The sequence below is a fragment of the Eupeodes corollae genome, chromosome 1, assembly GCF_945859685.1.
Source record: "Eupeodes corollae chromosome 1, idEupCoro1.1, whole genome shotgun sequence".
In the NCBI taxonomy this organism is placed as follows: Eukaryota; Metazoa; Arthropoda; class Insecta; order Diptera; family Syrphidae; genus Eupeodes; species Eupeodes corollae.
The window spans coordinates 190,075,872-190,088,611 of NC_079147.1; the positions used below are offsets into that span (position 1 = coordinate 190,075,872).

At 26.9% G+C, this 12,740-nt stretch overlaps 1 protein-coding gene and 2 non-coding genes across 3 annotated transcripts in view; 1 reads left to right on the top strand and 2 right to left on the bottom strand.

The window, feature by feature from the left end:
* Window positions 1-12,740, bottom strand: part of LOC129939272 (protein rolling stone) — a 34,797-nt gene that overhangs the window by 6,052 nt on the left and 16,005 nt on the right. The window lies entirely within an intron of this gene.
* Window positions 2,556-2,627, bottom strand: Trnah-gug (transfer RNA histidin (anticodon GUG)). The gene has a single exon. It is a non-coding gene; the product is annotated as a tRNA-His (tRNA).
* Window positions 7,041-7,112, top strand: Trnah-gug (transfer RNA histidin (anticodon GUG)). The gene has a single exon. It is a non-coding gene; the product is annotated as a tRNA-His (tRNA).

Consider the following 12,740-nt stretch of genomic DNA (forward strand, 5'->3'; position numbering starts at 1 on the left):
CCATGCTTAGACACAATATAGGATTTGGGGTTTATGACAAACCATATGCTGTTAAGATTGGAATAAATCCAAATATCGACTTTATTTAAGTGTAATGTGACCAATATTGTTGGAAATTGGCTTTATTACGCTTTACGAAAGTGAAATAGCCTATATCCTTAAATTTATCCTTACCTTACTGCATGTTATTTCACGAAACCGTTTTTATGGGCATATATGCGAATATGGCAGTTATAAAAAAACCACTAAGGGGCACACATTAATTGATCTCTATATATATTTAGACAAATTTACGAAAATTGATTACAAAAATTAGGGTCCTTGAATTGTAGTTTATTAGGATTATTATGTTTGATGTTTAAAGCATAAAACACAAGAAATTCGTAAACAAAAGGAAATGTCAGCAGATATTGAATGTGTGCTTTAAAAAACTTTCTTAAAGTTAAATCGTTAAGGATATGGTAAATAGTTAGGGCAGTCAGTTAAGCAAAAACTATTTATAAGATGAGTTTTATATGCATTCAAGAAATTTAATTCGCTTAAATTAAAGTGGGTTACTCACTTATCCAGTTTTTATTAAAATTTATTTTAACAATTAATTACAGTTCAACGCTTTTCGATAGAAGCAAGTTCATTATAATGAAAGTTTTTGTATTCAAAAATTACACTGTGCTACAAAAATAAGGAAAATTATGATTATGATTATGGGTACTACCTCTTGCGAGGAATCGACAAATTCTCCAAGTGTAATTCTAGTCATGAAAAGTGCTTTCTCATATTTTCCGTTCATATTCGGCTTAAAACTCTAGGTCCCTTCCATCCCACACAAAATAGTACTCGCACACAGGAATGGTCTGTCGAAAGAAACCAATACATGGTTAAACATACTATCATTGCAAACCAGAACAAATATTGTATAAGACTTTAACAAATAGGCAACATATTTTCCTATGTAGATTTAATACAAAATTATTATGATACTTTATTGATTTAAAAATATTGTACTTCAAAAAACTGTAAATGGGCTAAAAAATTCTTTTTTAACTCCAACCTTGTGACAAAACAGTCTTTTTTCAAAAATTCTTAAAACGGTGAGAATTTGACAAAAAGGAAAAACTGTTCAAACGTGAAAGTGAAAAAGCTGATTTTATGAAGTAATTTCTCTAAAACCTCTGTTAAATCTCTCTTAAAGGATATTTTTATTGTAGAGTTGTTTTACCAATGAAAACAATTTCGCACAATTTTAAATGATTTTGTAAAATATTAAATTCATTTTGAGAAATTTACTAAGCTCAAAAGGCGATTAAGCTTGTTTTAAACAATTTTAACATCTTTTTATCTCTTAACATTTTGGTGAAGTTTAAATTAGGGAACGGCTTGTTTAAATTTAAGCAACTTGATTAATCCATACGGCATCTGTCACTATACCCGAGAAAATATGTTGCCAATTTTACTTCTGTGTTATTTATAGTTCGTTAGCTACAATAGTTTTCTTTTCAATTTTGAAATATTGGAAGACTTGGCTAAGTCGCTCTGAGGAACTGGATAATGGATAATTTTGCTCCAATAAGTATAGGCCTAAGGGAACTTGAAGAATTAAGTGCATAAAATGGTCCAATTGACAGTTGAAAACTCCAACTAATAATACAATAGGTCCGTTTAAGTTTGTTTATTTTTACGAATTTTAACTTTAAATATATTCGGATGCTTTTTTATCAATTAAGAGGGGATTAGCAAAGGTTTGAAATTTTGGAGTCGCTAGTGACTATCTAAATATTACCAAAATTACTACTTCCTAAACACATTGTTAAATAAACTTTTTACTCTCTTTTCAATAATTTCAAAAAACAATCCCAAGCAATTATTCGATACAAGTGTCAAAATAATTACAAATATAGACGCCTATACCTAGCTCATAAATATCTTCTTTTTAATTAAGCATGTAGCTATAACTGTGAGCTTCTATAACAACATGATAGAACCCCATTATAACATCTACCATGTAGCCACATCCTCTACAGTTAGAGTTTGATCTGGGAGTAGGTATAATTAAATTTATATATCAGATTCAGAATTAGATGCAAAAGGTGGGTATCATGAAAATGATTAAACTTCTCTCGCAATAATAACAAAATTAGCATGTAATTGTAATAAAAGGCAGATTGCGTGTGTGGTGCAATATTGTTGTTTTGTTTTTATTATTTTTCTAATATCTTAATTTCAATGAATAAAAAAAATTAAATAAATTTTCCCATCTCGTAGATACCCCACACTGAATTATAGGCTTTTTGCTTTCTTACGGTTGATATAGGTTTGGCAGCTAGGTTAGTTGCCTACACCTACAGAAGTTGCATCACAAAATCATTGAACAATAAAATATAAAAATAAATTATACCTATCTTGTTTTCTAACTTCTTTGCATATGGAAAATCAATGATGAAACTGTAGTTTTAATACTATTATAAATTGTATCTATTGTATTAAATGTTGCTACCCAAAAAGAACAATTTATAAAAAAGATATAAGCCCCTTCCGTGACAATGTGTTTGAGACATTGCCGTGACCAGGATTCGAACCTGGGTTACCACGGCCACAACGTGGGGTCCTAACCACTAGACGATCACGGCTATTGGGGTGTTGTAATTTGAAAAGGTCAATTGGAGTAATCACATGGGGTCATTTGGTCATTTAATTTATAATTACTTTTTTGTTAAAACAATTATAAATAAACCACAACTTCACACGTAAAAAAGTTATCATAAAAGCTTCTACACCCAAAGCAGTAGAAGTTTGGGAAGTCGTAAGTAACTAGCTTATTCCATGTCTATTGCATCGGACTTTCCAATTGCTAATAACAGTTCAGTCGCATTTTGTTTGCTTAATGTAGTTGTTTTGTTTTTTTTTCTGTTATTTTCATAAATTGGGGTTTATTGTTTTTCAGCCAAATTATGATGATGAAATTCAAATGACAATGACAAAATTTTTATGTTCGCCTTTTGATGTACGAACTGAAATTTTTTTAAGCTAATTTGCAATTCAAAAATTTTAAAAGTAAGATAAACAACAAATAAGATTGCTTACTTATTTCTTGTGAGTTGTATTGTTTAAAGCACTGCTGTATAAATATTGCATTGGTATCTAAAGAAACAAATATGGTCTGCAACAATTAACAAAAAAATAGATGTTAAACAAATATTACTCATACGCCACAGTATGCAAATTGTTTTTACTTAGAATCGAGGGATTATAATTTTATAAAAGGAAAGTAAAGGTTGCAATATTTTTCACTGAAGTTGTTCTCAAATAGCAAAAGTATAAATTTAGGCCTATAAAATTGTAAAATTGACTTTTCATATTCTAATAAAGACTTTTATGTTTTTCTTCAAAATTGTTGTCTTTAATTTGAATTTTAACCCAAAGCTTGTTATTCACAAATTAGTTACATATTTTTTTTTTTGTTAAAAGAATCTGAAATCTTAGAATGTTTAAAACCTAAAAGATGTAAAAAACGTTTTTCTTCGTTGCAAACAATTGTTTTAAAAATAAAATTATGTTTTGTGCGAATAATATTTATAAGTGAAAAGGTTGTCTTTTATGACCTATTTCGGAAAAATTTAATTTGTATTACAAAATTATAGGATTTTGAACTCTTATTATGGACTTCCGAATTAATAATTTTAATAATGTTAAAATTTTTAATTTGGAATATATGAAATGCTTAGTGAAATATTTTTTTTTTTTGAAGCTTTAGAACTTTTTAAGTTTATAATAAATATACATAATTTCAAATTTGCTAACCAGGCTGAAGGCTAAGCCATAGCTTATCAATTGATAAAATTATAAAACTGTATACATAAGAATATAAATAAATGAATTTGTTACTTACTTACTTACTTAATTTCAATTTTTCAAAGAACCAGTAAAAAGAAGTTTTAAAAATTGCTCTCTTTGAATTTACGAACAAAAAATAACTAACACCATCATAATTTTATGACGGTCTTTACATGTTGTAACATTTTGATTTTTGACACAAATAACTTGGCAACATTTTGAGACATTGCCTTCAAACTAGTTTTATCGTTTTGTTTTTAATATTGAGTCAAAAATTCAATTTTCCGCTTTTTCATTTCAATTCCGCACAGAATTGGTATTAAGATTCAAATATTTCGGTAATAGATAACATTTTTTGTTCTTTTTCAAAATTTTGATATCAACTTGAGTTTGTATAGAAAACACAAACTTTAAAGAAAAAATCCGCTTAATTGATAAAACTGTGTTTTCTGCTAAAAATATTGAGAACAAAAGCAGATATTGAAATTAAGTTTATTTATTTAAATGAAAAATACTGTTGCTTATATTTAGTAATTTTTTAGTAAAATTCAATTGACAACTTTTTACCAGAAAAACTAAAACAACAAGAAACTCATAAAAAACATTTTCCGATTTAATTATTATGTGAAGAACGAAATGTTGGCTTCCAATTTGTATGTCTCATACAAAATTTGAACATTCTAGTTAAGATTTCAAATCTTTTTAACAAAAACAGAAGTTACTAATTTGTTACCAACAAGCATTAGGTTAAAATTAAAATTAAAATTAAAGTCAACAATTCTGAAGAAAAATATAAAATTCCTTATTAGAATCTGAAAAGTCAATTTTAACTTTTTATAGGCCTTAATTCTTCTTCTTGCAATTTGAGAACAACATCACTTAAAAAAATTGCAACTTTACTTTCTTTTTATACAATTTTAATCCCTTTATTCTAAAGAAAAACAGTGTGCATACTGTGGCGTATGAGTAATATTTTGTTAACATCTACTTTTATGTTAAATATTGTTCACAAGAAATAAGTAAGCAATCTTATTTGTTGTTTGTCTTATTTTTAAGATTTTGAATAGAAAATTAGCCTACAAAAATTTCCGTTCCAAAAAAAAATTATTGACACCTCAAATAGTATTCGACCAAAACATGATTTTATTTTTAAAACAATTGTATTGCGGCGAAGAAAAACGTGTTTGACATCTGTTTAAATTTTGAGAAAAAATTGACAGATATATAAAAAAATAAAAACCTAAAAAAAAATTTCGGATATTGGCTTCAAGTTAATTTTGTTTTTTAAAAAATATTTTTGTCAACATTCAGTAAAGTTTTGGAAAAAATCGAATTGGCATTTTCTTAACTAAAAATATAAACCTTAACAAAAATTGGAAAAAATTGACTCTAATATCTTCCCAAAAATTTATGATGTAAAACTAATTGTATCTTCTAAGAAATACTGTTTTCGATATTCGACTAAATTTTAATAAAAATATAGACGTCTAATAGACGTTTTTAACAAAAAATAATAACCTACAATAAAGGGGTAAAAAATTCAGTTTTAACTCAAAAATTAAAAATATTGGCTGGAAACTAATTTTATCTCCTAGAAGATATTATTTTTGATATTCAGTAAATTTTTCATACAAATTCGTTTGCAAAAATAAATTTTGAAATCAAACTTTTTCATCATGTGAAACATATTGTTGGTAGTTTTTAATATTTTTTTAGAATAATTCAACTGACAATTTTTTTAACAAAACACGAATATCTACAAACTTTTTAAGTAAGACAAATCGGCAGACGAAATAGTGTGGGTCGTACCCTATCCCATCTTTTTTGTAATTAGTATTGGATACTTTGGATACTTTAGTAATAAACAAAAGTAATACATTCGGAAAAACTTAATAATACGAAGAATGAAATTTTGAACTCTGGTTTAATTTTAAGAAAAATAAAGTGTGCACTTTTAGCAATAACAATAAAAGCCCACATACAAAATTATTAAAATTGCTAAAAATTGATTGTCAAATACTTTTAGAAGAATGAAATATATTGGTTTTAATCTTACGTAATGTTATTTAAAACATTGCTTTCAATATTAAATTCATTTGAAAATTAACTTCAAACTTACTTTAAAAGTTTACATGTCTCCAAAGTTTAGCATTGATTTGTTGGAAGTTTTCGAAATAATGCTTTCTTTCATTATGATTCTCTAAAAATGTAAATTAGAGTTTTTTGGTGTTTTCAAAAACAAAATCAACTATGCTAATCAATTGTTGTTTTTTTATTTTCTAACAAGATTTTAAGAATTGTTTTAAAAAGTGCAAATTCGTAACAAACATTATTTCATATTTAATAAATATGATTTAAAATCATGATAAATTAATATAAAAATAAACGAGCATGGTGCTCAAATATGCGTTTCACCATGATGTAATGGTTGGGCTCATGAGAAGATGACCATTACACCTTGTCTTGACGCATATTTTTTTTATAATATGAGCTACATAGAGCTAGTGTGAATTATATGGTTGCTACAAGTCTTCAGAAAAGATAAATTGTAGCTATTTTTATTTCCTTGCTTCAAGACAAGGTGTAATGGTCATCTTCTGATGAGCCCAACCATTACATGGGGGGCGAAAAGCATATTTGAACACCATGCTAGTTCATTTTTATATTCATTTTCATGATTTTAAATCGTATTTATTAAATTAAACGGTGTTCAGGAAAAAACAAGTCGACTGTTAACAGTCAAACATTTAAAATTAAATAAACTGAGAATCGTGTACATTAAATCATCAAGTTTTTCAACAAATGTGTAAACTCTTAACACACGTGGGTAGTCAAATGATGTTATTTACTAAACAAAGCTTCTTTTTACAAAAAAGATTCAATAATGCTAAAATGTTCTTTACTAATTTTTAATGTTTTCATCAACCAAACGTGGCTTGGTAGGTACTTCAACACTTAATTCATTTCAATTGAGTATTTTTGTAGAGTTGTCTAGCTTTTGTAGGGTTTTACTTGATTTATGATTACTCACTTCCACACATTTTGCTTTAGGCTATCAAAATTTATTGAGACCAACTTTCACTTCAAGCAAAAACCAAAAATCTATTAGTGGCTTCAAAAAATGCGCAGCGCATGTTCAAATATTTCAACATTTTAGTTATCATCTTCTACAATGATTTTTACACAAGTGTTTTCAAGTCATCCCGGTAGCCGTGATCGTCTAGTGGTTAGGACCCCACGTTGTGGCCGTGGTAACCCAGGTTCGAATCCTGGTCACGGCAATGTCTCAAACACATTGTCACGGAGGGGTGATTCCATTTTTTTTAATTTTCATAATTTTTCAATTCCACAAATTGCATTACATTCATAAATTAATCAAATTGAGCATGTTTGTAATATACTTATGTAAATGTATAGAAGATTACAAGCTTAGATTGCAGTTTGATTTCAATGTCGATGGAAAAAATTTTAATTACATACTCAACTCAGCTGCCAAAGCTCGAATAAACTTCGACACTCGGCCGAGAGTTGTTTAATAATATGTCTAGCATTTCAGTTTCGTAGTTTCGTTCATAGTTTTCTTTTATTAACGTTGCCAAATGAAATAATATTCATAGCCAATGCGTGTGCGTGTTAAGAAATAATAATTTCAATATGCAACTTTTTGTAACCAGAACCTTACGCGATGTGAGACTCAGGCTTATGTTTATTATAACCCTGAACTTGTTGGTTGTGAAATAATATGTAATTGCGTTTATTGTACATATTTTAAATTTATGGGTTCAATTTGAAGTTTGAATGTTGTTGTAATGTTGTCTGACCTAACGAAACATACTTACACATAAATATGTGAGACATTCTGTCTCGCATGAAGTCGCCACTCTTTAAAGGTAGATAAGGTATGTGAATATCAGAAGACATAATAAATTTAAAATTTAAATGAGTGAAACTTTTGGGTAATAATATTTTTTATTTATTAAAAAATAAAAAATTTAACTCTTAAAATGTGACTTTTGATTACTTTTGATTTGAAAAAAAAAAACTCTAAAAAGGGCAACCATTATAATTTGGAGTTGTTAAAAAATCAGAAAAAAGTCTTTTAACTACCTCTCTGAAAGTTGTTTTTAAGTTAATTAATTTATCATGAGAGTTTATTTTTGTGGATGAGTCTTACTGTCTTATAGGTGGTGTTATTATTTTTTGTTTCTTTTGGACAAGGTTACTGCTGGCTAAATAACAATGTGACCGTCATTGGGGTTATTCACATCACCAGTTTATGTTTTTTTGATGATATCTTCATAACCAATAACAAAAACATGATGTTTTTGGGAAATTGTTAAAAATTTAAAAATACGTATTAAATTTACTTTTACACTTTGTTAAAAAAATCGTGTTATTTAAAATGATTGGCATTTGAATTGGTTTTTTTACAGAAATATTAGAATTACAAAATAATATTAAAAAGTTCAGTAAAATTCGTTATTGTTTGGGTCACAATTTGTTGACATTCTGATTTTTTGTAGTCTAAATGAAAAATTACAATTCTTACCCGTGTTTTGTTGGGAAATCTATCTATAGTAAAGTAGAATTTTACACGAATAACAAAAACAATATCCATAGTGAGAATAACAACGATAAAAGTTAGAGTAGAATCTCACTATGGATAGGTTTTTGACATTTATACGAGCCTCGAATGGATCTTATGTGATTTCGTTCTCAAATTTTGGCACGATTGATATTGCATTTGTGTCTTGATGGCTGTGTTTGTTGAGTAGTTCTGCATTTGGAATCATGTGTGTTCTCCATTACGGAAAGAACAAATCTATTACTGTTGATATTATTTAGTTTTGTTAGTGAAAATGGACTAACTGGGCTTATTTTGCAAGAAAAAACAATAGAAAAGATATTTATGTTTTGCTATGTTTCCAAAAAAGGTTTATTTCAGTTTAGAATAGATAAATCTCTCAGGTATATAAAGAATAGGTTCTGAATTCTTTAACAAATTATTTATTATTTGTATTGTATAGTTTGTTACTAAATAGCAGAAGTATTTTGCCCAAGTAGTCGTCCGGTCACTTGAAAACGAATACAAGATTTTTAAAGAGGCGGGGATGCGACCCACACTGATAACGTCCCTTCCCTTCTGTCGATTTTTCTTGTTAAAAACTTTAACAAAATATTTATAACAACATTTATTGTGAAATAAATAATTTGAAAATTCTTGTAAAATATTTAATAAAAATTACAAAACTTTGCAAGTGATGAAATAGTTTGATTTCAAAATGTATTTCTGCTAAGGAGATTTTTAGTCAAAAACCAATTTTTACCAATTTTAGCAGCATTTTTTGAACGAAAAAAGCTTTTTGGACGTACGTACGTTCGAACTTACGTGAACATGCATTTGATTCAAAGGATCTTGAAACGTCGTCGATAAAATGTCAAAAATGTCCAATTCGACAAATCGGACCGTTTATAGTAGCTTCCTAAGGTAAGATAAAAATAAATAAAATCTACGACTTTGGCTCACGCTCTTGCCCGTATATCAAAAGGACCTGTTTAAAAATATTACATTTTATTTAAGATTTAAAAATATAATTATAAATTTGTCTTCAAAAAAACTCCACTTTCAATAAACAAATTTGACAACAGATTTTGTATCTGTTTTGTATACCTTCATTTTTTAAAATTTTGTTAAGACGTATTTTTAGTATGCTGTTCCTTAGAATATATTAGGTATAATATTTGATATACGTAACAAAATATTGACCAGTTTTTGATTTACCGAATCAATCAATTGGATCAAACATGACAATACAATGAAAGAGAAATCGAAAAAAGTTGGTCCCCCAACTAGATTCCACAGTCCAGACGATTAATTCGATTGGGTTCGAACTTGGACATTTATTAGCGTTTGGAGTTATTTTGTTCATATTTTTTGTAAAGACTTAAAATACCAATAGTCACCATACAAATGTTTTGGTCAAAAATCGAAAATTCGAATTTTCTGAAAAAAGAACCGATAGATTTTTGTAAAATATCCTCTAATTTATTTTTAAATTGGCTTATTTTAGTCAACAAAATATTTTTGTTAAGCTTCAGAAGAGTACTCCCATTGAACCGTTATTTTGTTTTCAATATTTTTTTCCAGAAATAATTAATCAATAAGAAACCACCGATTTGTCGAAATAAAAGATTCTTAGAAAGATTTCTGTATTTGTGTGCGTACGTACGTAAGAGATATCGACTTCAAATAAATTTTGTTATACAGTTAAAAATGCAGAAAGATGCAGACAGGGCTTTCAGGAAAATTGCGTGGGTGGGGTTTTCACCATAGGAGTTTAAAAAAAGGTGAGTATTTTGGTTTACCCTCAATGTCTTACGATCGAATGAGGCCAGAGATCGGAATTAAATTGTATATTATATAATGTAAAGTGGTACAAAACCAGTATATTTTCGAAAAAAAGAACAAAAAAAAACAGTTTGTTTTTATAAATCAAATAAACTGAAAGAAAATGCATCACTTCGAAAGTTTTACGAATCAATAATGATTTCATCTCCAAAACAATTTTGTGCAGTTAAAAATAACATTTTTAACATCTGGTAAAATTTTGAGAAAATAATATTGACAGTATTTTTTATATAAAATATTAAAACCTACAAAAACATCACTCAGAGTTGGTAAAAATTGAATTTCGATTTAAATATATTTTCAAAAACTTGAGATTATGGTTTCAATTTTTTTTTATTTTATAAGAAATATTGTTTTTAACATTCGAAATCAATTTGAGAAAAATCGAATTTGCAGTTTTTTTTTAAATAAAAACTTAAAAAATTAAAAGTTGGTAAAAATTGATTGTCGACTCAAATATCTTTTCAAAAGTTTTAGATATTGGCTTTAAACTACTTTTATCTTTTAAAAAATATTGCTGTCAACATTCATTCAAATTTTGAGAAAAATCTAATTGGAAGTTTTTTTTTCCAAAAATTAAAAACCTAAAAAAAAGTACTCAAATTTGGTAAAAATGAATGTTCGGTTTTTTATATTTCTTAAATTAATTTAATTCATCCAATTTTTTAAAATTTAATAAATGCTACTAACATTATTAAAAATTTGTTTTCGATTAAAAATCTTTGACTTTCAAACTAAACTATTTCTTTATATGAAAAATATTATTGGGAATTTTAAAATTTGTAAGAATAATTCAACTGACAACTTTTTTAACCCAACACTAAAACAACTAAGACAAATGGACAGAAATGATGGGAAGTTATCGGTATGTGTCGCATCTTTCTTTTTTTCTTTCTTCTTCTTTTTTTTGTAATAAAAAGATATTAAAAATTAAAAGATCGTAAAAATCCTTAAGAACAAAGTAAGTAGATTATAAATTGTAGGTCAATCTTTGATTGAACCTGGATATTCTGGACGATAATTAATTTTTAACGAGTTTTAATTATAAGTTTGTAATATTTTTATTTTTTTGACCAAAAATACTGTCAATCAGTTTTTCCAGAAATTTTACCAGATGTCAAAAACGTTAATATTTGATGCATACAATTAGTTTTTTGTTTATATGATTTTTTCTGGCAAAGTGTCCTAGGTATTACGTATTTCTTTTTTTTATTTAAATTTTAACCAATTTATTATGTCGTCATAATAAATGATATCAAATTTAATTGAAGTCCCCAGAGCTATGGGTTCTAGAGATATTTCAGATCAACTAAATTTTCACTTTTTTATAAAAGTATTTGTGTAAGAAGTCTTGATTTATATTCATGAGCCCTTGAAACGACTAGAAATTTTTCGGAACGATTACAATTTCTTCCTATTTTATGTTACAAATTTTATGTTCAAATTCAATTCAGATATTGAAAACGAAATATTGTATTTATAAAAATCGAAAATTACATTTTTTCAGTTTTTAATAACTTTAGAATGAAGAAACAAATTTAAAACCATTGTGTATGGTACATTTACTAAGAATACGTTTGATTAAACAGTTTCAATTTTTCTAGTAATTTTTGACAAATTTATTCTAACAATTTTTAAATTTTTTGCACACTTTATTTTTTGTACACATTTTTTTAGTTAAGCTTTTAAAAGTCAAATAAAATATTTTTTATAGATATTGTTGCACTTTCCGCGAAAATTTTGTATATAACAGCAAACATTTGTTGAAATATTAAGATCTGAAATTTAAACATAATGAAATGTTTCTCCAAAGAATTAGACAAATTTCAACTTTTAAAAACTCCAACCTATCACTCGAAAACTGCGATTACATAAGTGGTACGATACTAAAAATGTTGTTGTTATATTATAATTAATTTTATATTATTAATATGATGATATTATAGTATTTTTACTTCTATTCTTCTGCTACTATCTTCGTTATGCCAAATTTTCAGAAAAACTTATACCCAAGTTTTTTGTTTTAAATAAATTAATAATAACTTTATTTTAAACAGAATACACATTATTTTAATGATAAATCACTTAATTCACATTTTGAGTGGGAAGATATTTTATAATATTAACAAGCTTCAATTCAACCGAAACTTTCAAGACTTCGAAATGTTCTGTTCCGATTTCTCACCGCTGCACCTTATGTAGGTATTTACATTTGACTAAACAAAACATCCATAAACCTCAATTGTTTTAATTTGTTATTCTTCACAATTATCAATATTAAATAAATAAATAAAAATAACTGTAAAGAATTTATTAATAAACAATCAAAAAACATTATGGACAGATTTATTGCATTATTTGTTGATATAAGTATTTTTAAAAGGAATAAATATTGTTTTCCTATTTTTTTATCGGAAACATAAAAGACCCCCAGCAGTTATACTCAAAAAATGACATCTAAATTTCAAAGATAGATCTTATCGATATATCTTTACAGCTT